This window comes from Pseudophryne corroboree, chromosome 7 (genome assembly GCF_028390025.1).
Source record: "Pseudophryne corroboree isolate aPseCor3 chromosome 7, aPseCor3.hap2, whole genome shotgun sequence".
Taxonomy (NCBI): Eukaryota; Metazoa; Chordata; class Amphibia; order Anura; family Myobatrachidae; genus Pseudophryne; species Pseudophryne corroboree.
This window is the reverse complement of record NC_086450.1, coordinates 174,733,111-174,760,362: the sequence shown is the minus strand read 5'-3', so window position 1 is coordinate 174,760,362 and position 27,252 is coordinate 174,733,111. Positions and strand designations below refer to the sequence as shown.

At 43.7% G+C, this 27,252-nt stretch overlaps 1 protein-coding gene and 1 pseudogene across 1 annotated transcript in view; one reads left to right on the top strand and one right to left on the bottom strand.

Moving 5' to 3' along the window:
• Positions 1–27,252, bottom strand: part of TMEM163 (transmembrane protein 163) — a 527,822-nt gene that overhangs the window by 190,787 nt on the left and 309,783 nt on the right. The window lies entirely within an intron of this gene.
• Positions 23,763–23,880, top strand: LOC134946440 (5S ribosomal RNA; annotated as a pseudogene).

The following is a 27,252-nucleotide window of genomic DNA, read 5'->3' as shown; positions in this document are numbered from 1 at the left end:
CCCAGCGCGTCACTATCGCCGGTACTAGATTGGCCTGCATGCAGGCACAATCTAGCACATCGCTCACTTCACCGCTGCCCTCCAACGACCTTGAGGAGTAAATGGCGGAGAACAGAGTAGTGGGGTGGAATCACCTCACAGACACCTCCCTTTCAATAATCGCCTCACAGAACCCCTACTTCATTTATCATCTCATAGCAGTCTCCCCTCCCCACCACTCTCTTCAATAAACACCTGACAGCACACACGCATACCGCTCAGCCCCTGCGAAATTACCTTATTGGGGGCCTAACTCAGTAAGGATCGCATGCTGGGGGCTGCCCATTGCTGGGCAAGGCCGCCCAGCATGCTGACCAGCGCCTACCCCCGTTCAACAAGCAGAAATTGCGAACGCATCACAATTTCTGCTTGTTAGCAGAAACTGAGGAAGCCTCCTGCCGGCGGAAGCCCCTAACTTCCTTTTTGTCCTGGGCTCCTTCCCACCTTCTGTTGAGCCCAGCCTCCTTCCTAGGATGGGCCCTCTCATTCTCCACCTTTTCTGGGAATGTCTCAAAGAGAAGATATGCAGGCTGTCGGGAATTGTCATTTAAAACGTATACGTGTTTCAGGCTATTTACAGAGCACAAATCACAGAGCTAGACTACAACTTCCAGCAGTTCCCGCAGTATTAAGCAATGTTCATCCAAGCTCTAATAGCAGCTATGCTGTACTAGAAGTCTGGTTGTCATGGTGTTATTGATTTTATTAAAAAATTCACTCATTTCAAAAAAAATATATTTCAGGGTCCCTACAGTGCTAGGAGGCCTGAAACTTAAGCTTCATTAGTTTCAATATAGATCCGGCACTGTGTGTGGTTTAAAAGGGTGGTTCCCCTCCTAGTTGCACTGGCCAACGGTGCCCACAACAGCGGTGCCTATACCGGTTGACCCTATGGCAGCTTATTGGCCTTAGGGCGATCCCATCCCTTTGGTCTTTGCAGTGGTGAGTCAGGTGCAGCACTGTCTACAGGAATAATTGCCGTTTGCTTTAATTCAAGATCAGACTTGGCAGCACTTTCAGGCACTAGTGCTTCCATCTAGGCAAGTTGCTTGTCTGTCCCTCCTCCTGTTGCGCTGCCAAGTGTGGCTCCTTTCCTGTCTTATATCCTCCTTCTGTGGCTGTATGTCTGGCTGTTAATTCGTCATCTGTTTCTTTTCCAGAACTCCTGACATTGCCAAACTGGGTATGTTGGAGACATCATCGTCTAGAGTGGCCAAGGCGGATTCATTTCTGGGTCCTATTCACAGAGATGGAAGGGCTTAGATTACTTTATCTTACCCTACTAGCACTGAATAATCAAGTTCTAGCGAGGTGGGACCGAAGAGACAGAAGTGGATCAGAGGCAAAGCTAGGCTTAGACCTAGGAGACATAGGCCATAAAACGAAGGGAGTTTGGATGCAGTCAGTGTTTTTTGAGGACGGTTGTCCAATCTGACAATACTTGTTTTGCATTTTTATGGCCATGCATGCCAAATTACATTTGCAGGGTTAAATATGTCAATCTATTTAACATCCTCAAGTAAGAAGGCATTGGAGACTGCAAAACATAAGGGTGGTGCTCTTACCATATATATCTTTGCAGCCTGCTATCTCGAAAAGTGCACTGAAAGTATCTTCACCTCATTCACGGCATGGTGTGTTCTTCGCACAAGGTGCATTGGCAATCCTACAATGAGGAGTTCCAAAGCAAACAGTCTAAAGCAGCAGTCATCAAAATTGGATGTATGTTAGGAAACTCCAGCTCAATTGTATAAGCCTGTACTACTAGAATAAAAAGAAAAACTTCCTCCTAAGGCGCTCCAAACTGGGAGCAGCAAAACAATCACTGATGTGCAGCCTCTCTTATATTCATTCGTCTGACCATATAAGAGAGGCTGCACATCAGTGATTGTTCCGTGAGTGGCATTTATCTACAACATATGGCCTAAGGAAGTGGAGAATAAACATCATCTCCAGTTAAAGAAACCTTTATGGGTTTTCTACCACATTTTTACAAGTAAGCATACATGTAAGAACCCGTTGTCAAGTTCTTGCCATATCACTTTGGGTGACCTCATAAGAAGGTGGACGTCGGATCTCTGTTTGGGACTGTCTTTCATCACCTTATTTCCCCTCCACACAGTGGAAAGAACTTTTACATACAGTACTACAATATGTTGTATTTAATCTTTTTGTTTCATGTAACAATCTCATCGATGTGAGGACTACTCAAGTGAAGGGACATTTGGAGCGCAGAAAGTGAGACTGTACCAATTTTTTTCTACTCTGTACTACTAGAGGTTTAAGTCCTGGTGGCTACTTAAGTACCAGTGTGCATATCAGACACTAAGGGAACAGCAGAGAAGACCCTCTCGTGGGCTCTAGGGGTCTTACACAATTGAGTTGGAGTTTCCTAACACTGTAAAGATGTAAAGCTGTGGCTAGAGGTCATGAATGCCCATCTGTACCAGCTCCTACTCTCTCTGCACAGCGTTTCCAGGGTTTGTATGTTTTGCCCTCACATGGGTTCCAGTATGGGTCACTGTTATGCATTTATTAATGCCACTTGCAGTGGGTTTGCAATGTAATTTTCGACATTCTGTCTCCACTGTGTTACCATCCTACTAAAGACTGTGTCCATTCTGCCACTGGTCGGCAAGCAAACCTAGCTTCTGCCAGGAGGGTAACTAAGTATGGTGCCGTCCCATCTATGTATGGATGCATGTCCAAGTGGTTATCATGGTAATTTGATATAGAGGAGGAGGAATATTTGAGACATAGTTTTCATTAGAGATGAGCGGGTTCGGTTCTCCGAGATACGAACCCCCCCGAACTTCACCTATTTTACACGGTTCCGAGGCAGCCTCGGATCTTCCCGCCTTGCTCGGTTAACCCAAACGCGCCCGAACGTCATCATCCCGCTGTCAGATTCTCGCGAGATTCGTATTCTATATAAAGAGCCGCGCGTCGCCGCCATTTTCACTCGTGCATTGGAGATTGAACGGAGAGGATGTGACTGCGTTCTCTCCCTGAAAAGCTCCGTAATCTGTGCTCAGTGTGCTACAAATATCTGTGCTCAGTGTGCTGCAAATATCTGTGCTCAGTGTGCTGAAAATATCTACGTTCTCTGCCTGAAAACGCTCCATATCTGTGTTCAGTGTGCTGCAAATATCTGTGCTCAGTGTGCTTTGTTGTGGGGACTGGGGACCACCAGTATAATAGTAGTACAGTACAGTAGGCCATTGCTGTATCTTGCAGCTCTGTGTCACTGCAAGTATCCATTCCATATCTGTACTGCATTTTTGTGAGCAGTATATATAGTATTACAGTACAGCATTTTGGTGACCAACAGTATATAGTTGTACAGTAGGCCATTGCTGTATCTTGCAGCTCTGTGTCACTGCAAGTATCCATTCCATATCTGTGCTGCATTATTGTGAGCAGTATATAGTACGACAGTGCAGAATTTTGGTGACCAACAGTATATAGTCGTACAGTACATTAGGCCATTGCTGTAGTATCTTGCAGCTCTGTGCCACTGCAAGTATCCATTCCATATCTGTGCTGCATTATTGTGAGCAGTATATAGTAGGACAGTGCAGCATTTTGGTGACCAGCAGTATACATATATAGTACATTACAGTAGGCCATTGCTGTATCTTGCAGCTCTGTGTCACTGCAAGTATCCATTCCATATCTGTGCTGCATTTTTGTGAGCGGTATATATAGTATTACAGTGCAGCATTTTGGTGACCAACAGTATATAGTTGTACAGTACAGTAGGCCATTGCTGTATCTTGCAGCTCTGTGTCACTGCAAGTATCCATTCCATATCTGTGCTGCATTATTGTGAGCAGTATATAGTAGGACAGTGCAGCATTTTGGTGACCAGCAGTATACATATATAGTACAGTACAGTAGGCCATTGCTGTATCTTGCAGCTCTGTGTCACTTCTAGTATCCTGATCAGTGCTCAATATCTGTTGCATTGTTGTGACCAGTATGCATACTGTACTGTGCGATGTGTGTTATACACCTGGTGATTATACATCCTGTAATCTGTACTGAGCGATGTGTGAGATACACCTGGGGATTATACACCCTATATACTGTACTGTGTGATGTGCGAGATACACCTGGGGATTATACACCCTATATTATTATTATTATTATTATTATTATTATTATCCTTTATTTATATAGCGCCACAAGGGTTCTGCAGTGCCCAATTACAGAGTACATAAATAATCAAACAGGAAAACAGCAACTTACAGTTGATGACAGTATAGGACAAGTACAGGGTAAATACACAGTTACATCAGCAGATGACACTGGAATAAGTATCAGGTGGCAGAAGACTGCTGGATGTGGTACAGTTGAAGATTATTAAAGTAAGACAAAGGATAAGCACATGAGGGAAGAGGGCCCTGCTCGCGAGAGCTTACAATCTAAAGGGGAGGGGTAGACAGACATGGGTGACACAGATGGGGTACATAGAGAACGTGGAAGAAAGGGTTAGGATGAGATTTGGCTGGGTTTGGTGAAGAAGTGGACCCCCAGAAGGCACAAGTCAATACTTAACATTGCAACATTTTACTGGGCTATGCAGAAGAAAATTAAAAATTGGGGAAAATAAAAATAAAAAATAAAAATCGATAACTTCTACCGCTTTCAAAAAGGTCAATGGAAGCTGAAATAATGGACAACTACCTCATGGAAGCCAGATACAGTATACCAAACAGTACCAAAGGCAGCGACTTTCTACAAATGTTTACGAATAATTCCAGTGATTTTGTCATTTTCTTCCAGTGATTTCCAGTGATTTGGACCAATAATACCATTGATTAGAACGAATAATTCCAGTAATTTTGTCATTTTCTTCCAGTGATTCGGACCAATAATACCACTGATTAGAACAAATAATTCCTGTGATATTGAGGTGTTTGTGTCGCTTAGCTTAGCCATCCAGCGACCTCTTTTTCTCTTTTCTTTGCATCATGTGCTGTTTGGGGCCAATTTTTTTAAGTGCCATTCTGTCTGACACTTCCTTATATGTCCAGTGGTACTGCCATTTGATATAATTCCCAACATAACTGCCATTTAATTACAATGATTTTGTCATTTTCTTCCAGTGATTTGGACCAATAATACCATTGATTAGAACGAATAATTCCAGTGATTTTATCATTTTCTTCCAGTGATTTGGACCAATAATACCATTGATTAGAACGAATAATTCCAGTGATTTTGTAATTTTCTTCCAGTGATTTGGTCCAATAATACCATTGATCAGAAAGAATAATTCCTGTGATATTGAGGTGTTTGTGTCGCTTAGCTTAGCCGTCCAGCGACCACAGTGCACCTCTTTTTCTCTTTTCTTTGCATCATGTGCTGTTTGGGGCCAATTTTTTTAAGTGCCATCCTGTCTGACACTGCAGTGCCACTCCTAGATGGGCCAGGTGTTTGTGCCGCCCTCTTGGGTCGCTTTGCTTAGTCATCCAGCAACCTCGGTGCAAATTTTAGGACTAAAAATAGTATTGTGAGGTGTGAGGTGTTCAGAATAGACTGGAGCTGAGTGGAAATTGTGGTTATTGAGGTTAATAATACTATAGGATATAAATTACCCCCAAATTCTATGATTTAAGCTGTTTTTGAGGGTTTTTTTAAAAAAAAACACCCGAATCCAAAACACACCCGAATCCGACAAAAAAATTTCAGGGAGGTTTTGCCAAAACGCGTCCGAATCCAAAACACGGCCACGGAACCGAATCCAAAACCAAAACACAAAACCCGAAAAATTTCCGGTGCACATCTCTAGTTTTCATGGGTGGTTTAGGCTTTCAGTGATGGTAGAAGTTCTATTGGATTCCCCCCACAATTATAAAGTATGTTCCTGGCTTGGTTTCCTTGTACTGTAGAGCTGCTACTATTCCTGATTCTGTTCCTGCCTGCAGACTACTACAAATCCTGGTTCTGATCTCTGCTCTGGATCCCAACTACTATCTGTGTTCCTGTATCCAGTCCGGCTTCCATGTGATGAGCGTACAATCCTGATTCAGTTGGAGTTGTCTAATATTTCTGTGTAATGTAAGAGTTATCACCTTACATTGCTACTCACTCTGTTAGCCGACTTCTGTTAGAACATCTTGTAGTACCGGCAGAGGCATAGCGTAGCGCTATGGCACCTGTAACCGGATCAAGTCACGGTGCTCCCCCCTCACACACACACACACACATATATAAGCATTGGTCCCCACAGGGGACAAAAAACACAGTAGCCCCCACAGGGCAAAAAACACACACAATAACCCCCACAAGGAAAAAACACACAAACACACACTGCCCTGCTCAAAAAATGAGACACCTAGATTCAATGATTGCTCCCACAGGAGAAAAAATAAAATAACACATTCACTCACTGTCCCCACAGCCCCCCCAAAAAAGAGGAAAAAAACATTGATTCCCCGCGTCCCCTACAAAAGATTGACCTCACGTGCGGATTTGTCACAGATAGCTGCAGAGCTAATTGCAGGAGACCAGCCTCCAGTCGCTGCAGAAAATCCAGACCAGTGAGGGTCTTACTTCAGAGTCCAGACCAGGCCAGATGGTTGGAACTTGGTCCCACTCCCTCCTTCACCATCCTCAGTCCTCATCACTTTAGCATCTCAGCCACAGCCACATCACCATCCTCAACCCACAGCCCCTTCCACAGTCATAAGTGTAACATGCAACCAAATCTACACATCAATGAATGTGTAAACCCTATTTGTGCATCATAACTTATGTTTTTTTAATGACAGACAGTGACAGCGCCTCCCCCCTCACTGATTGTAGCAGGTCCCCATCCCTTATATTAATGCACCCATAAGTCAGTGGCCTGTTGATTATATATCAGTGGCCCACTGGTATATAATCAACAGCTCACAGTGACAGTGCCCCCTCCCCTCCTTTCATTGATTGTAGCTGGTCCTCATCCTTATATTTATTATTACACCCATCAGTGACTGCCCCTATAAACTATATTGGCACTTGGATATATACAAAGTAAAAAACAGTATACAATGGGGTAAATTTACTAAGATGGGAGTTCTATTTAAGATGGGATGTTGCCCATAGCAACCAATCAGATTCTACTTCTCATTGATCTAGCACCTTCTAGAAGATAATACCTGAAATCTGATTGGTTGCTATGGGCAACATCCCATCTTAAATAGAACTCCCAATTTAGTAAATTTACCCCATTGTGTGAGATTCAAATGATATATCACGCCCAATTTTCTTTCTAAAATGATCTCCGTTATTGCGCATACTGCGCCCATAGTAATCAGGTTTAGCTGTGTAAAGGGTTGGGTGCCTCGCTACTCCAGGGGTAACGAGCTGAAATAATGATACAACGTCCCTGAGGGCAGAAACATAACGGGTGTGAAAAGGGGTGAAAATAATTGAATCCCGCCCTATATGTCTGTGTTTTTTTATACTTAATAGCAGCAGGCAAGTGCAGCAAGAATCCACCTCTTTTCTATTTACAGTTCGGGTCGGTGTGTCCCGGCTCCTCTCTCCTCTCCAGTCAGTGTCTCCACCTGTCTGACATTATATGAATGTACGTGTGATGTCATGACTTGGTAGCGCAGAGGGAGGAATCTTACGTGGCTCAGGCTGCCAGCTGTTAACTGTGGGCAGGTGGCTGGTGCCACATTCACACTGCGGCATGCCCTCTAACCCTTTTGGTGCCTGGAGCTCGAGCTCCACTGAAGTCACCCTTCCTACACCCCTGGATACTGGACTTCAGTATTCAGCCAAATCCTCACCCATCACTGGTGTTAAGGTTATTTGCCGGTTCTGCTGAGGGTCTCTGGGCTTGTATCAGTTACTGATGCATTTTGGACACTGTCAGTGTCGGACTGGGGATTGAAGGGCCCAGGGGGATATGCAGTGATAGGGCTCCATGCTTAGGGGTGTGGCATTTCCAGAGTGGATGTGGTAAGCCGCCACAGAGGCTTGGCTAACTATTAGAGAGTGCATGGTCTGGGCTCCTTGATAAATATACATAGTAAATACTGCTAGTGCATGCATTATAATGTGCCAGATTTATAACAGCAATGCACTGTAGAAAATACACTATAGTCCTATGTAGAATAAGGTAACATACAGTATGTATAATTCAAGTGCACAGTCTGGAACCTGATCCCTAGAGGAGGAGGAGGGCCCCCAGGCAGTAGGGCTCACCAGTGGTTTCCCCTGTACCCCTGTGGGCCAGTCCAACCCTGGACACTGTTCATTACGGTGTACATACCATGACTAAACATCTACCACATCTGCCTAATCAGTAATGTAATCATACTTTGTATTATGGGACATTGCTAAGGGGCTCTGGTCCATCTCAGCTTATATTATACTGGACTTTGTTCATTGCTTACAGTGACTTGTTTATACATTCTGAATATTCATCATATTCATCTGTTGTGCTATCTTATACCAATAAAACTGTCATTTGTATGCTAAACACACCTTGTGCTTTCTGCTACAAACCTAACATGATCTTAGCCAAAATTGATGCCCTCGCACCCTGACTCGTTCAGGTGGACTAGGTTCATGAGTGTTTGACCTTCTCTTGTTGGAACTTTTCCCTATTTTGGATGCTTTGGAGATTTGGTTGGACTAGTTATGTACAATAATGGAAGCTTAGTGTTTTGGTGTGACAACCTTTGGGTAGTACATGCAAACAACAGGCAGCATGCTGTTTTTTTTCCCACTGTTCATTTGTTGGCTAGGCTTATTTTGCATGCTTGCATTGCAGTAAACCTGGTGGCCCTGCACATTGGTGTTGGGTAGTCTAGAGGTGGAGACTGGTAAACTGCTATGCTTTAAGAGGTGTCCAACCTCCAATAGTAAGTCAAAATAGGCCTTGGGAAAACAAGAGCTACACTTTGGGTCTTGGTGTAAATACAAAAAACTGTAAGTGGCAGTAAATAAAGTGGGTAAAGAAAATTGCATTGTGACAGGTGGTATCATGCACAGTACAACGGATATAAAACAGAACACAGATTAAAAAATGCTGCATAATACTAGTTCCAACTGGAATGTAACCAATTGCAGATAAGAAACATTTGGGGACTTTGGGCCTGATTCTGAGTTTGACGCATCAACGGTCACTTTGCCATTCATCCATAGTAGCCTACCTTATGCTAGTGTATTAGCAGAGTGCCATGCCCTGCCCAATCTTAAAGTGGCAAAATGCACCCTGCCATAATCGCAGCGCCCTGCTAAAACAGCCTGCCACAGTCTGCAGTGTCTTACAGGTGGGAAAAAGTGCTGTATAACGTCGCTGACGGGTGATCTATTCACATTCAGGGGAGAGCTTGGGGAAGCCCAGTACCTTCAGAGTGACTATGACACGCCCCTCCCTGGTTGATCTTACCCCCTTTTCGGAAGCGCACACCTACGGCAAGTGCATATATGCCCTCCAGCACCTAAGCGCCCTGCCCCTGGTCTGACGAGACAACTATTATGCGAATACGGGAATCAGCCCATATGCACACAAAAATCTGTGTGTCTGCATGTGGAGGCCTATCCTGCCCAGCCATCATTATTAGTATCTGGATATGCACCCACCCCATGCTAGGTAAAAAAAGATCTGTCAAAATCAGGTGTACAATTTCCATCCGTTCCGATCATGCATGAAAGCTGGCATACACGCCCACAACACTACCATGAAACTACCATGAGATAGAACGATGCCATGAGTTCACATGGTCGCTGCCCAGTTCCTGGCCAGAAATGCCCATTTTTCGGATAGTGTCCTGTGACAATCTGTGCACACTAGTGAACTCTGTGTGTGTATCTGATCTGGTGCTTGTACAAATGCCAAATTACTTTCTTTGGTGCATGTGCAGCATGCATACAGTATATCCGTCATATATGTCCTTATTCCAAAGAAGGAAACATCATAGTCTTAATTGCTAAGGCATTACAAGCCTGGGCGACAATTGCTTAGGCTGTATATTAGCAAGCGGGTTAGCATGCTAGTGGCCCCATCAAAGTGTGTTTCTCCGGGATATTTTGGCTTACTCACTTGTCACATTCGCTGTTCGAAGACAGATCAGCTGGGCTATAGCCGTCAGTTCTGCTTGGTACTTCTTTCGCTAGCTTATTTGTGCATTCTCCTGGAGTGTGAAAGTTCATTGTTGATCAATGTGAATGGGGATCCTCTTTCAAAATACCAGTTTGGGTTTGCCTCGAAGTGCTGTATTAGACAATTTGGGCTTTCTCTGAAAGAATTTGGACTCATTCATTCCAGATAAGCGCAGCTCCATCTGCTTCTGCAGCATGTTTTTCTATCCAAGTTTTTCTATTGGCTGTTGGAAATCTGGATCTTATTGCAGATATATCCGGCCTACCCATGTGATGATTGGCGTTTCTCATGTGATTAACAGCAACCAGAGGGTATTATTAACCAGTCACTGCAATCTGAGGGATTTTGACTGACAGAGGTCATTTTAAGGTGGTTGGTTGTTTTTTTGTGTAACATGTTTGTTTTTGTTATTATTTTTCCAGGTTCTTATGACCACAGGCCTATTCTGATAATATATCATTATTTTGTTCTTTGGGTTTCTAATTCCCCAGTAGCCTGATATATTTCTTTGTTACCCCTATACATGCAAGTTCACTGGTTTGGTTATTTGGGTATGTGTTAGGAGGCCCTTAAGACTTGCCGGATGACAGCGGTACTAATTTACAGAAGTCCAAAAGTGTCGGTTGTTCATTTTGGAGGGAATGACATTGGTAGGATGATCTTGTTGGAGTTGAGGATGACCAATATTTGAGACTTGAAGTTGATTATGGATGGCTGGCTATTTTGTACTATCATCTGGTCTGAGATTGTGCCGAGACGTCTTTAGCAAGGTGGGTTGAATGGTTTGTAGAGTTTCGGCACTAAGGGGAGGGTTAGTGATAGAGGAGAAATATTCACTAAAACACTGGAGAATCATAGGTCACTGTCACAGCACCGCTGGGACCCAGAAGTAGGAGCTGGACCCACCGCTGCCGCTGGGAGAAGGTAAGAAACCACTAGACCACCAGGGACGTTTTTTTGAAAGTTTATCATGTTGACATATCACCTGGGTAGACGTGATGAACCGTCAACATGCTAAGCTTGCCAACATACTGCATGTCGACATTGTCATGTCGACCCTATTACAAATATACCAGACCCATATAATCCATATACATGCAATGAAATATACCTCTGCATCAGTTGTTTGCTGCTTCATTGCAGTATCCCAACTGGAAATGACAGTTTAGAAATCTGGAGCAGTACGCACACTGCCAATCTGAAACAGATAGATAATGCTGCCAGTATTATCATCATCATCATCACCACCATCATGTATCTAAGTGTAGGAAATGTGTTTACAGGTGGTGGCTTGGCAGAGTTAACGTACACACCAGCACAATGTGATTTGACCCAAGGGCAAATCCAGTGTAGCTTAAGCAGGCAGTGTGGTTTATTAAGCAAGTGGTAGGTGACTGCCTCTAGTTTGCAGTAGTTGTGCAGTTTGCAGAGCAGTGGTCAATGCAGGTGATAGCGTTGCTCGTCTCTGGAGCTTAAGTGGGAGATGTCCGTCAAGATGGCGCCATGCATGCAAATTAATAATAGTGGTGCCCAACTTAGTAAGGGAATCAAGCATCATTCCCTGGGGGAGCCATATTGGAGATTGCACAGAAGCACTGTCCACCATAAAGAAATGTATCTGCGGATGCATTCAAGCCCAATGAGGTAGCATCTCCAGGGGTCATGCTACACTTATTGTAAGTGTACATGCCCTCACTGTACTCAATTTAACTCTAATATATGCTTAAAATAATCTGGGGTTGCAGCATCACGCAGCAGGTGGTAAGGCAGCAAACCGCATCACTCCACTGGACCGCCTTTTCACTGGCTAGTGGGCGTGATCCAGGTGCTTGATCTACTCTCCCAGGAGTTCAGGAGGGCTCCCCGAATGTCAGATATTTCCCTGACAAGTCTAATCTGGGGATTGTAGGTCTCCAAGACATTATCAGGCAGTGCGTGCTAAGTAGCAGTAGATCATCAGCAAAGCTCTTCTGAAAACTATTTTAAAATATTGGCAACTAAAAAAATATACCTGGTACCTAGAGCTAATGGGCACAGTATAACAACTTATAACAACTTACTATTAATGTAATTATTAATGCAGGGCTTCTCAAGCATATTTAACATCTACCTTCATGGTAGTGACGTGCGGTGAGGAGAGGCAGATCCTTTCCTGTCATACTAACATATACGCCAGAGTTTTGACTATATAAAGTATATGAAAAGTACAAAGAATAAATTACAAATATCTTCTTTGTATTGTTCTAATCATTTTTATAGTTAAAACTCAGGAGTTATCCCCTGCCTACCTTTTCCGCACATCTCTAATCAAAAGAACTCATTAAATTCCCAGCAGTATATACTGCTGCACCTGTGTATAATGCCCACATGTACTGTATATACTGCTGCACCTGTGTATAATGGGGGTCATTCCGAGTTGATCGCTCGCTAGCAGTCTTTAGCAGTCATGCAAACGCTAAGCCGCCTCCCTCTGGGAGTGTATTGTAGCTTGGCAGAAGTGCAAACGAAAGGATCGCAGAGCGGCTACAAAAAAATATTGGGGGTAATTCCAAGTTGATCGCAGCAGGAAATTTTTTTAGCAGTTGGGCAAAACCATGTGCACTGCAGGGGAGGCAGATTTAACATGTCCAGAGAGAGTTAGATTTGGGTGGGGTGTGTTCAATCTGCAATCTAAATTGCAGTGTAAAAATAAAGCAGCCAGTATTTACCCTGCACAGAAACAAAATAACTCACCCAAATCTAACTCTCTCTGCACATGTTATATCTGCCTCCCCTGCAGTGCACATGGTTTTGCCCAACTGCTAAAAAATTTCCTGCAGCGATCAACTTGGAATTACCCCCATTGTGCAGTTTCTGAGTAGCTCCAGACCTACTCCTAGCTTGCGATGACTTCAGACTGTTCAGTTCCGGATTTGACGTCACAAACACGCCCTGCGTTCTCCCAACCACGTCTGCGTTTTTCCTGGCACGCCTGCGTTTTTTCGAACACTCCCTGAAAACGGTCAGTTGACACCCAGAAACGCCCACTTCATGTCAATCACTCTGCGGCCAGCAGTGCGACTGAAAAGCTTTGCTAGACCTTGTGTAAAACTGCATCGGCCGTTGTGAAAGTACGCATGCACAGAAGTGCCGTTTTTTTGCTTCATCGCTGCACAGCGAACATTTTCAGCTAGCGATCAACTAGGAATGACCACCAATGCCCTCATGTACTGTATATACTGCTGCACCTGTGTATAATGCTCACATGTAATGTACAGATGGGTCCACGCTCATCTTGGCTTCTCTGCTGCGCCTAGGCACACCATGGTTTATTAACATAAGCCTTTCATCTATTGTTCCCAGCTGCAATACAATACAGAGAACAATGCATCAGGGGATTAAGTAATTACAGCAGGGGATTAAGTCCGACTGCCCTGGCTCAATTAATCCTATTAAAGGCCAAGATAAAGGTGGACCCATCTGTATATACTGCTGCACCTGTGTATAATGCCCACATGTAATGTATATACTGCTGCACCTGTGTATAATGCCCACATGTACTGTATATACTGCTGCACCTGTGTATAATGCCCACATAAACACTTTGGCTCTTATATTGTGTGTAAAGGCCCATACACACTGGGCAATTTTGAGCTGAAAGCAGCTCACTTTTGGTGTGTTGAGCTGCTTTCAGCTCAAAGCCTCCCAGTGTGTATGCCCCGGCGATGAGCGCTGATGCGCGCTCCCGCTTCATCGCTGGTGGCCGCCGTTCATCTACTGGTATTACCAGTAGATGAACGGCAGGGTGAGCGGCTTTCCATAGTGTCCTGCTATGGAAAGCCGTTCACCCCAGCTGACATCGCTGGGCAGGGGGGAAAAGCGCTCAGTGTGTATGCACTGAGCGCTTTTCAGCCCAGCGATGTCAGCGATCATCGCGGTGCATACACGGTGGGCAAAACGCCCAGTATGTATGCACCTTAAATCTGTCTCTGTTACTAACAAGTGCCTCTTCAGTCATTTACCTCACTGCACGTCCCTGCTTCATGGTACATATCTATTAATATGCCCGAGTGAATCAAGTCCCTACTTGTACAGTACATATGTTTTTAAAAAAAATGCCCTTTATTTTTAATTGTGTATATGTTTTATTTTTACTAGTAATTGTAATGTTATGTCAAATTGTATTTAACAGATTTTAGTACCCTCAGAAGCTATCTGAAGCACCACGTTTGGTCCATGTAAAACTGGTTAAGATCCTAGGATTTAATGCATACATAACAAACACACAGCATCCAAGGAGAAGTAAAACACCAGAGAACACAGTGACTTCTCTTCCTTGTGGGACTGAGATCTACAATAAATAATTCATGAAATGGATATTGTTAATCCTGCAACTTCTGAAGCAGCTATTGGAACTGCACTGTCTGTGCATCGATTTAAAGTAACCGTGTTCTTGATACTGCAGTACAATCAGGATAATATGAAAGTGCAGAGCTAAGGCCTCATACGCACATAGGGAGTTATTCAGGTTTGTTAGCAAACCAAAAAAAATCACACTAATGGGCAAAACCATGTTGCACTACCGGTTCATGGTAAATACTGTCTGCTTTAGTTTTACACTGCTATTTCCATTTCAGTTTGAACACACCATTGGCGTTTCTATAATGAATGTAATATGTGAGGTTCACACGGGTCCCTGGGTCCAGGGGGGTCCACACTGCACAAATTGCACCCATATTTGAATACTTACCTTTACGGAGTCCTGCGTCGGGCGCTGCAGCCGCGGCGAAAATCTCGCCCAAAATGGTAGCCGCACATGCGCAGTAGTGAAATTGGTCTCAGGAACATAGCAGGCACCATGTTTCCGGAGACCTGCACATGCATAGTAGACTCCGGCACAATTCCAGAGACTACGGCACTGTACAGAGGAGGGGGCCCACCCGGAGTCTGCACAGGGGACCCCTCCTCTGCTAAAACGCTCTGAACACACCCCACCCAAATCTAAATCTCTGCACATGTTACATCTGCCCCACCTGCAGTGCAGCATGGTTTTGCCCATTACTGTGCTTTTTCGGTTTGCTAACAAACCTGAATAAGGCCCATATATAATATGGGGAAAATGCATGAAAAACTAACAAAAACGTGTATTATTATTATTGTTTATTTATATGGCGCCACAAGTGTTCCGCAGCGCCTAACAAAGTACATAAACAAATTCGATTAAAAAAAATTTTAAACGTATTTTCTACGCAGTTTTGAGGCATCGTCCTTTTACTAAAATAATCTATTCTTTGGTAGTACGTGTCAACATGTGATACATAGGGGGATATCCAATTACCCGTGGTCGATGACCGTGGGTAATTGATTTGCTGGGGGCTATCCTTTTAGCCACGATGTGGCATGCTCCTCCCCCCTGTCAGCACTTATCGCTGATAATGCTTCCGCATAATCCGCGATAAGCGGCTGCCGGAGCCGCGATAACACATGGGATCAGGGACTTATCCCCGATCCCATGTGCTATCACGCAATCGCAGGTCTGTTTTCCGCCCAATGAAAATGGCCTCTAATTGGATACCGTGATAATGACCATCGGTCATTAATTGCGATATCATCCGTCGAAAACAGTTTGTGGATAATAGGATACTCCTAAATGATGGTGTCTTTCTAAAGTTTTAGAAAGGAAGTTTTGAATGAGTCCTGAGATACAAAATTAATGTTTTCCTATATATATTTTTTTTTTTACTGTATCATGGTTCTTATAAGCAGATTACAGAAATTATTCAGCAAGCTAACAGAGTGTACTTACTGTACTTTCTGTATAGAGGATACTTCTAGTGATTTATTTTTTATACTTTTTAATTAATTTATATCCTCTCATTTTCAAGAGCCCTCCAAAAACATAATTGGGGTACAATTACTATGATTAGTGATTGAGCCGATTTCAGCCGATATCAATCTCGGCTGACATCGGCCGTTTTATATGGCAACTTTTTTGGAAAAAAACAAACCATGGTAATTTACTAAACTGCCGTATTTTTTCAATTCGAGTTTACAGTGTCATTTGTATTGTCGGGCAGTGTTTTACAGGAGATTTTAGTAAAACACTGCCAGACATGACACAGTGAAGCCCGGCAGGAATAGTGGGATACATGCAGGGCTTCATTGTGTACAGTATTTAGCTAGTTAAAAATCCCCCCCAAAATTGCGTTGGGTCCCCCCTCTTGAACATAACCAGCCCCGGGTTCTTTGAGCTGGTCCTGGTTGTCAAAATACCGGAAAAGAATTGTGTAGGGGTCCCCCATATTTTTAACACCAGCACCGGGCTCCACTAGGCAATGAGATAATGCCACAGCTGGGGGACACATTTATATAGGTCCATGCAGCCGTTGTATTACTCCCCCCCCCCCCCCCCCAACTAGTCACCACTGGCCGGGGTTCCACCCCAATAAAGGGGTCCCACCCCAATAAAGGGGTCCCCCCTACCAGACACCCAAGATCCCCCCTGGGAATCCCAGCCAGGGGTGACTAGTTGGGGGGTAAATGCCATGGCCGCAGGGACCTTTAGAAATATGTCCCCCGACTGTGGCATTATTTCCTTGACCTCTACGTCCCCCCCCCCCCCCCCCGTGTTTTTGGAACCAGGACCAGTCCAAGAACCCCTACACAATTTTTCCCCAGCATTTTAACAACCAGGACCGGCTCAAAGAGCCCGGGGCTGGTTATATTCAGGAAGGAGGACCCCAAGCATTTGTTTTTATTATTTTTAATTCTTTAATACACTTTTAAATAAAGAAGAGTGCACGGATCTCACTGATTCATTCATGTTTCTCCAAACATGCCAGTCGGAATCAGATTTATTTGAAAGTTCTTTTTGTGTACGAATTCCATCCTTTTCCCCCAGTGTATGGCTATTGTCGGCAGTGATTGAGAATATGAATTCCTAGTAAATTCCCGTATTCTATGGGATTCAGTATGATATACCAGAGGTCGGGATGCTGGCCGTCAATATACCGACAGCGGCATCCTGGCCACCAGTATGCCGGCAGCGGTGCGAGCGCTAGGTCAAGGACACCCACAGAGGGAGAATAGCCTGTGTTGCTGATATTATGGCGTCGGTGCTTCACCGCTTGTTGAGATTCCAACTTCTGTATTGTGATCACCAGGATCCTGACCGGATCCAACCGTATTTGGCTGACGATCTATTGATTGGTATTTGTGTGGATGGCAGTGTATCTCAATACGAATTGGTAGAACTCTGCCTTGATTGCTGTTTAGTAAATTACCGTGTTGCACTTTCGTATGAAAATGCAAACTCAAATTAAATCGGAAGCTTAGTAAATTTCCCTTATAGACTTCACTATAGGTTATGACTCACTAACCTGACCCACTAACCTCAGTAGTGTCAAAGTCGAAAAATATTGCAGTACACACATCACGTACAAACTACACACAGATGGCCTCCGCGCGTGTACTTGTTCTGTCGTGCGTGCACATATTCGCAATTTGTGTATGGTCGCTCCCGCAGTCCTGCGCATTAGCGCGTGGTATGGGTATTTACGGTAGAGTTTGTGAACGCATGGAAAGCTATCAAAACACATTACATATTTAATCCAAATAGTGCACAATGTACACATAGCCTCCCTGCACCACATCAGAAAGTAACAGCAGTTTAAATGGTTTCAGAACAAAGGGATTCACCTTTACAGAATAGGAGGGGACAGAACAAGGTTATAAGGTGGTGTTTGGTATCCAGATGAAGGGTATTTTAAGGGTAACATTCTGGTGTGGGTTTGAGGAAGATTGCATGTTCCTGCGGATAGTTATGTGCAGGAGCAGAATATAGATATAAACTGTATTTACTGTACATTATGTATGCGGCGGGAATCCAGAGAAGACCACCCACAAGAGCAGTTGGAACAGACATCGCCTACCTATTCAAACCGACCTATGACCTCTCCTGTACTGTAAATGTGCATCCCTGTGTCCAATGGACAAAGAGATTACAGTATCTATTGTATTGCTTTTTGGAAGAATTGTATAAAGAGAGCCTGCTGCAGGCCTGGTCAGACACAAGACTCACAACGTTATCTATCAGATGACGGAGGACCGGACCGGGTAGCGCAAGCGAATCCACTCACGTATGTACCATTGAATGTAGCCATTTACTCTGTTATATTGTATTGTATTATTTGTATTGTAACCCCCTTTCAGCAATAATACGCTGTGGTTTCGGAACCCAGCGGTTTAATTACAATCTGGTGTCGTGTCTTCATTGCCCTGCTAAGGTTTAAAGTGTATTATCATTGCATTGCATTGCATTGCTGTAAAAGGTTTAAAGTGTATCTCTGGGTGTGTATGCGCTGTGAGTACTTTGTACCGTCAGCGCGGCGTTTGTACGCTAAGTCCGTGCACAGTATGAGACTTTGTACACTAATAGCGTACAAAGTACGTAGAGTGTGTATTAAGTACAGCGGCCGCAGCGGCTCCATGGTAAAGTATATTTAAGGTGTGTTTAAGGTATAGCTTTCATTCCTAAGGATAAATCAACATTATCAATTGGGGGCTCCTCCGGTTTTCCACATACTTACTACCTAACAGGTCACAGCAGACTTAATCTATCAGCAAAGGGTGGACAGAAAGTTATCCTACGTATCCTTTTCCTGGTCGATGGATGCACTGAAAACCCTACTTGATTGCTGATTAGATGGTGTCTGCTCTGTATGGTTTGTAGAGATGCTGGTAGAACTCGTAAGGTAAACAGGAAAAAAGCTATTTAAAATCTGTGAATTTTTTTTTTGCCGCCAAAAGCGTACACGGCACCCATACTTTGCATACTCTCTCACATTGTTGCCATAACATTCAAATTGCTAGATTCATTTAGACCTGTGTGAAACCGGAGATATTTGTTGCTATATAGTTAAAAATAAAATAAGTATTTAAGGAAGTAAGAGTAAAATCACAAAACGCATTTCTGGCCCAGTAGTAAGAGGGTTAAAACGGAACAAGTGTGGATTGAGTTTAGTGGGCAATAGTAGTTTTATTGCTCACATTTATAGAATTGTATGATTTGTGCTATTGTGGACGTACGGTTTTGTACACGTGTCGTGGACAAAGTACGGAACTGCACACGCGGCGTAAGAGACACGCACGGTAGCGTGTTTACTCAAATTGCATAAGAAGTACGGTCGCTAAGTACAAATTACACAATAGTTCATTTAGTTTAAAGGCGGGACAGTAGCCACGCTACAATAGCACCAAACTACCCGGTTTCTAAAGAAATTTAATATAAAAACCAAATTTTGTATAAATATTTTTTTTTTATTGCCTCTGGGGGTAAAGCTGCCAACTTGAATGAATCCTAATTTTCTGTACAGAAAAACCAAGTATACCTGAGTGAGCGAACGTAGGAGTGAGTGAAATTCGAACCCAGTATTTCGGGATCCCGTCGTTCGGTACATCAAGTGAGTGGAGGCTTGGTGGCGTGAGAAGGCTGACTCACGTTAGTATAAGGTTTAATATGCAAATCGTGAGGTGATTTGTAGAGGAGCGTGATAGTGCATAGTATTGCGAAGTATTGAAGATAAAAAAAAGGTTTTTTTTGGTATTACGCTCCGGACTGAGGGTCCCAGTTTGTACAACGACCCGTGGTCGTACGGCAGATAAGTAACAAGTACCTGTATGCTGTGCGATTGGACCGCGCGTTTGTGGGTGCGATAGATAGCGCAACTTGATATCCTTTTTACGAACTTTTGCATAAAATTGCGGTATCATTAGCGCTGCATAGAGCATACGCAAGCGTGATTTGTGTATAACAAAGTGCATAGGGAGTTTTCGCTGGTCTCTCTCAGGAAAATCTCCAACGGCCGATACTTTACTGGAAAGGGTAAGTTATTCCTAAAAACTTCCAGTAAATATAGGTCAGATAGGGCCCTAGGTTGGGTACATTGCCTTCGCTATCGACAGTGTATGGTAGTACTGGCCAATGTGGGCGGTGAGTGGGCGAAAGCGCTCTAAGAACTTTCACCGTCTATTCGTATTGTGCAATGGGGATTGCGTAAAAGGAAAAAGCCCGTGATGGGATCCAATTGCACAAGCGGTGGACGTTTTGTAACCAGGGTTCAGGTTGAAGAGCCGTGGCCCATGGGGTCAGCGAGGTTTGTTATGTGTGGGAAATATGGTCCACACACGGAAGGCTTTTTGTCTGAATGGGTACGTATGACTAACAAGGATAGGGTACCATTCCCTAGGGTGGGCAGCTTTGAACCAGAGGTATTACAGAACTTAAGGTTAAGGATATGTCTGATAAAACCCCTGATGGTAAGTCACGTATAGTAACATACTATAATTGTCAAAAGGTAGGACATTAGTCGAGGGAATGTAGGAAAAAAAGTACACATAATGTATACCGACCCCCTAGACCAGGATATGAACCACACTACAATGCACATATTTGGGATCAGGGACCGCGTAGGAGGAATTACGAGCCACACGCAGGCGAAACAAGGAGGTACCCACCAAGGAGGGACTGGCAGGCCTCCGAAAACTCACAGTTCTCCCCCTCACATATTGTAGCTGCCAATGCGCTGCGGGAGGGTCTCACCACACAATAGGGGTTGGGCCACACCTGTAGTCTGCAGCCAGTGAAGTTGATTGCTAGCCTTAGTAATGAACCACGGTTGATGTAGCTGGTGTACCATTACCTTTTCTCGTAGATACAGGGGCGGCCAGGTCAGTGTTAAATTCAACAGTAGGTATAAAAACCACGGGTAAAACAATTTCGGCAATGGGAGTAACAGGAACTGTGCAACAATACCCTTTGAGTAGACCGGCAGAGATTACGATAGGGCCCTTGCAAACCAAACATTCTTTCCTGTTGGCTGCATCGGCTCCGACTAATCTACTCGGGAGAGATTTATTGTGTAAAATGCGGTGTGTCATATACTGTACTCCTGAGGGTGTTTTCTTGGATATACCTGGGAACCACGCTCAAGAAGTGCAGGATATATTAGACACCCCTCAAAGGCTAATGTCGCATTCTACTGTTATAGACAAGTGTCCATCAAAGGTAGAGGAAATGATCTCACAAATACCGGGTTCCCTTTGGACTAAAGATGGACAAGACACTGGATTGATGGCAAATGTAGCTCCAGTAATAGTGCAAGTAAAAGATGGTAGGATAGCTCCAAAAATCCCTCAGTATCCTCTGAAGCCAGAGGTAGAATTAGGAGTGTACCCCGTCATAGAGCGGTTGCTACAACAGGGCATCCTAGTTAGGACGTCCAGCACTGCCAATAGTCCCATCTTCCCTGTGAAAAAGAGTGGGGGGAGGGGTTGCAGGCTAGTGCAGGATCTAAGGGGGATAAACAAGATAGTTGAGAGCTAATTCCCCGTAGTGCCCAATCCAGCTGTCATCCTCATGCAAATTCCCTCTACTGCAAAATTCTTCACTGTCATCGACCTCTGTTCTGCCTTCTTTTCTGTCCCTCTGCACCCTGACAGCCAATATGTTTTTGCTTTTACATACAGGGGAGTACAGTACACCTGGACTCGTCTCCCCCAAGGTTTCATTGACAGCCCGAGTATTTTCTCCCAGGCCTTGCATGACTGTTTACAATCCTTTCAACCTGAGAGTGGATCAGTACTAATACAGTATGTCGATGACTTATTGTTGTGTTCTGACTCACTCAAATCGTCCTTGAAAGACACGAAACAGCTTCTGTTTCCTCTTTCCCAAACGGGACACAAGGTTTCAAAGGATAAGTTGCAGTTGTGCCAGACCAGGGTAAAATATTTGGGACATTGCTTGACTCAAGGACTTGGACACCTCACCGCTAATAGAATACAGGCGATTCGCAACATGACTCTGCCACAAACGCAGCAACAGATCCGCACTTCCCTTGGAATGTGTGGGTACTGTCGAAACTGGATTCCAGGGTTCTCTATACTGGCTTTACCTTTGCAAGAAATGGTCTCTTCAAACAAACCAGAAGGGGTCTCGCACACAGATGAGTCCAAACTGGCCTTTGAGAGACTCAAACAGTGCCTATCACAGGCACCTGCATTAGGTATGCCAGATTATGGGAAGCCCTTTGAATTATACGGTACAGAAAGTGCTGGGTGCGCGGCAGGAGTTTTAACTCAGAGACATGGTGATGCCAGCAGGCCGGTAGCTTACTACAGTGCACAGTTGGACACCGTAGCACGGTCTCTCCCCACATGCTTGCGAAGTGTTGCAGCGATAGCTTTGCTAGTAAGTAAAAACGAGGACGTACTGTTAGGACACAACCTGACCATCCATACACCTCATGCAGTATCAGCCTTACTGAACTCCACCCAACATTGAAGATAAGAGAAAAGACGGAAGCGGGTGGCCGCGGCTATCATCGCTCACAGCGGAGAACTCCAGGGGACGTCTAAACAGACACCACTAACCAAGTGGTGGGGGTAAAGTACACTATACCACCAGGGCAATTGAACATTACTTGCCTAAGGACCTGCACACTCCTCTCCCCTGAACCTCGCCTCAATCATAGTGGCACTGCATGTACCTGCAAACGTAATTTATAACAATACAGCATTGGGGCCATCAGTACCTGCAGAATACTTTGCCACAAGGCATCATTTCATTATTAATTTTGAATTCTCCGCACATACTAAGGATAACTACCAGATATTTATTTATCTATTACTATAGGGACCAAAGTAATGCTTTGGAGCCAGCCTTGAGCTCAAAAGTGTGTCTCTTTTTATTTATGAACTTAGTTTGCCAAATTAATCAATTCAACCAATGTCAAACTCTACCTCTATATACCATTAAGAGTTCAGTTATTATTTTTGGAGCCAGCCTTGAGCTCAAAGTGTTTTTCCGTTTGTTTGCTATGAATTTGCCTCTGTTTTTGTTTATTCAATGAACTCATTGTGCACTAATCAGCTGATTCATTTCAGCCCTGCATTGCCCTGATTGGGTTTTCCCATTCCCTTTTTATTCTTTCTCAGAATAATCAATTAATTGTTCGTTTATTCATTAATCAATCAATGCAAATGTAACGGGCATTGTCTCGAACCATTATAGCTCCATCAGTTTGGCTCCTACAAGGACTGTCATCTCGGTCTAGGACCTTTTCTTTTCCCTTCATTTTTTTCTGAATTTTCATTAATTAATTGTTTACCTATTCAGTCTTGTGCACATTTTTCATGAATTATTTAATTATTCATGTTTTTATTCATTCATTTATTCCTGCACTGTCACTTTATTGTTAATATTGAGCCAGCATTCAGCTCCTATTGAGCCAGTATTAATTAATTATTCATTTTTCATTCATTCATTTATTCCTGCACTGTCACTTTATTGTTAATATTGAGCCAGCTTTCAGCTCCTATTGAGCCAGTTCTATTAGAGCACTACTAGTCTATATACTTTGTGAGAAGACAGGTTTCAGGATCCCTTAATTTTCACAAAAAATCCATATTCAGTATTCACATTCCTGTCTCTCTCCAAACGCTTGCTTCAAAATTCAATTTTCTATCCTTTATACACTCTCTCATCTGGAAATACAATTTCGAACTATCAACAGTTTTGATTTATGTATAGTACAGACAGCAGAAGTGGTAATCTCTTCTCCTTCAACAAACGGCCCACGGCCATACTACCCTGAATACGCCCGATCTTGTCCGATCTCGGAAGCTAAGCAGGTATGGCCTGGTCAGTACTAGGAAGGGGAACCTCCTGAGAATACCAGGTGCAGTGGGCCATTTTCCAAGGAGACCTTCATCCCTATCACTTTTCCTTTTCTTTCCCTCTCTTTTTCTCTCTTTTTTCAAAAATTATTTTTTCACAGTCAGACACCCTCCCTAGATTTGACCATCATTTGCTTGCACTTTTCGTCCCTTACCATAACTGGTGAAGTTATCCAAGGTATATATACATATTTTCACCTACATAACGATCTTGCACCACATATGCTAAAAAGGTCAACAAGATCCTCCTATTAGTAGCATCATTTGATTGCCAATCATCATATTTTTACATTTTTATAATTTTTTATACAAGGATCAATTAAAGGTTAAGTTTTAATTACTGACATCTCCATTTACATCACACCTATTCAATAATCAAGAGTGCTCCCAAAAAAGGTTTTTTTGTCTTTTCTCTTATCTTCAATGTAGTTCATCTACAAATTTCCTGGGAGCACCACCAATCAAAAAGCAGTTCTGAAATTGTGTTGTAAACTGCTCACATATTGGTTAACATATCATTCTAATATTTACACACTTATATGGTACTGGTGCGGATTCACACTCATCATAGTAGTTGAACTCCGCCCAAACCAGACATGTCTCATCTGCTCGGTTTACAAAGTGGGAATTATCACTGATGGCCCCTGTAAACATCACCATTAAGAGATGCAGCTCACTAAATCCTGCAACTTACTTGCCAAGTGTGCCTGGACAGGCACAAAGGGTGGAGGATGAGAATGATGGTGAAGGAGGATTTAGTGCAGACACTGATACGCATGATTGTATGGAATACCTGAATCAGACTTTCACTGCAAGACCTGACATCAGTGACAACCCACTGGAAGGGGTAGACTTTACCTTCTACACTGACGGTAGTTGCCACAGACAAATGGACTCGGGAGACCTGTGTACTGAATATGCAGTTGTAGACGACAGAGGTATCATAGAAGCTGAACCCCTGGGCCCACCGCACTCAGCACAAGTTGCTGAGTTGGTCGCCCTAACCAGAGTGTGTGAATTGGCCAAGGGTAAGTCAAATAATATTTACACAGATTCTAGGTATGCCTTTGGAGTGGTGCATGATTTCGGGGCCCTATGGCGCCTCAGAAATTTCATGACGGCAGCTGGCACACCCGTAGCGCATGCGTCCCACATAAAAAGACTTCTAACAGCGATACAGGAACCAGACAGGGTGGCTGTTATCAAGTGCAAAGCACATACTTACAACCAAGACCCAATTTCACTTGGTAACAGCCGGGCAGACGAAGCTGCTAAATCAGCAGCCAGCACACCCATACAAACGAACATCACATCACTGATGACATTTAACACAATCAACACACAATAATTAATTGAAATGCAAGATTTGTGTTCTTTACAGGAAAAGGCAGTCTGGAGGTCAAAGGGATATGGTCAGGAATCCTCGGGACTGTGGACAGGTGGACAAGGTAAGCCAGTAGCCCCAGAGCATATCTTCCAAGCTTAGCTGAGGCGGCACACGGTCTGACTCATCTGGGTAAAGAGGGTATGTGTAAGCTGGTGAGAGCCTACTGGTGTGCACCAGGATTCTCTTCTCATGCAGGTAAGAGAGCAATGATATGTTTTACTTGCTTGAGGAAGAATATTGGAAAGTCAATACCAACAGAGCCATCCCATATCCCTCCGACAGACGGACCTTTTCAGGTAATACAAATCTATTTCATACAGTTACCACCCTGTAGGAATTTAAAATATGTGTTAGTTTGTATTGACGTATTTTCTAATTGGGTAGAAGAGTTCCCTGCTGCCACAAATACTGCTACGTTCACTGCAAAGAAAATTGTGCAGGAATTTGTGTGTAGATATGGTATCCCTAGAATAATTGAAAGTGATAGGGGTACCCATTTTACAGGTGAAGTCTTTTAGGTCATGTGCAAACTGATGGGAATTAATAGCAAGCTGCATACTCCGTACCGTCCACAGGTGAGTGCAAAGGTGGAGAGAGTGAATAGCACTATTAAGAACAAGCTGATCAAATTAATGGCTGAAACTGGATTGTCGTGGCCAGAAGCTTTGCCACTAGTGTTGTACAGCATCAGAACCACTCCCAGGTCTCCCCTTAACCTATCACCCTTTGAAATTCTTTTTGGTAGACAACCTCATGTAATGATAGACCCCCAGGATGATTTGAAATGTAATAATGAAGTGACTGTGAAATATTTGGTTGGGATGAGCCAGCAGCTGAGAAATCAACAAAGAAATTTAAAGCTGGTGATTCCTGACCTACTGAACAGTAATTGTCATGACATTGAACCTGGGGATTATGTGATGATTCGAAATTTCTTACGCTCAGGTTGCCTCATAGACAGGTGGGAAGGACCATATCAAGTCTTGTTAACCAGCACAACAGCATTGAAGGTCGCCGAAAGAGAGACTTGGATACACTCGTCCTACTGCAAGAAGGTCGCTGACCCGGAGAGAACTCGTGACAAAGAGCAGAGTGTAGAGAACCTCGTATCACTGGAGTGTCTGTTCTGGGAAAGTTGAGAGGCAGGAGTGTTGAAGGGCATCTGAGCACAGAGAGTAACAAGAGCTAGAACGGTTGTCGTACCACTTTCTTTTTTCACCTCCCCCTGCATTTTTCCTTTCTTTTCTCCTTATTTTCCTCCTTTCCCCTAACGAAATGGATCGATCACAAGAGACTGCGTTTCGGGTTCTATTAGTAATTCTGGTTTTGATAAGGACAGTGTGTTTTGGTAGGGTCCCAGAGAGGTCGAGCAGGGATCTGGAATGGGTTCTGATGGCAAGTATGAATTTGTAGGATCTCAGGATCAGCACATCATTTTGGTAAAGGCTGGCATCAGTAAGCTCTCTGGTAGTCAGGGAGCTCGGAGGCACTGTGAGGGGCTATTGTCTGATGAATATTGCATTTGTAGGAATTGTGAGAATATAGTTGAGGATGGGTGCATTCAGAGATGTCAGTCCAACCTTAATATCGACATGGACCGTCATCCGTTGAGTGATTACCACTCACTAGTGGGTAAGGTCTTAAACCAGACAGAATGTTGGGTGTGCTCACAGGTACCTCAAGGTCAGAGCAAGTCAGGATTAGTACCATACCCTTTAGCAATAGATGAGGTACTCGAATTATGGGGTGGGAGACCGGTGGACAAGAAATTCAATATTTCTAGGCCCCCTAGTTTGAAGCTCCACCAGTATCATGTAGACAGATCCTTATTATGTTTTAATATTTCCAATTACCGAAAACCGGGAAATTGGGAAGTGACGTGGAATAACCAGACAATGACCTTTTCACACAGAGCTGATAGGATACCCATAGACTCTGAACTTGTACGCCAAATAGCCAACAGTGGGAAGTATTTTCGGTATAGGTATACTCGTGGAAG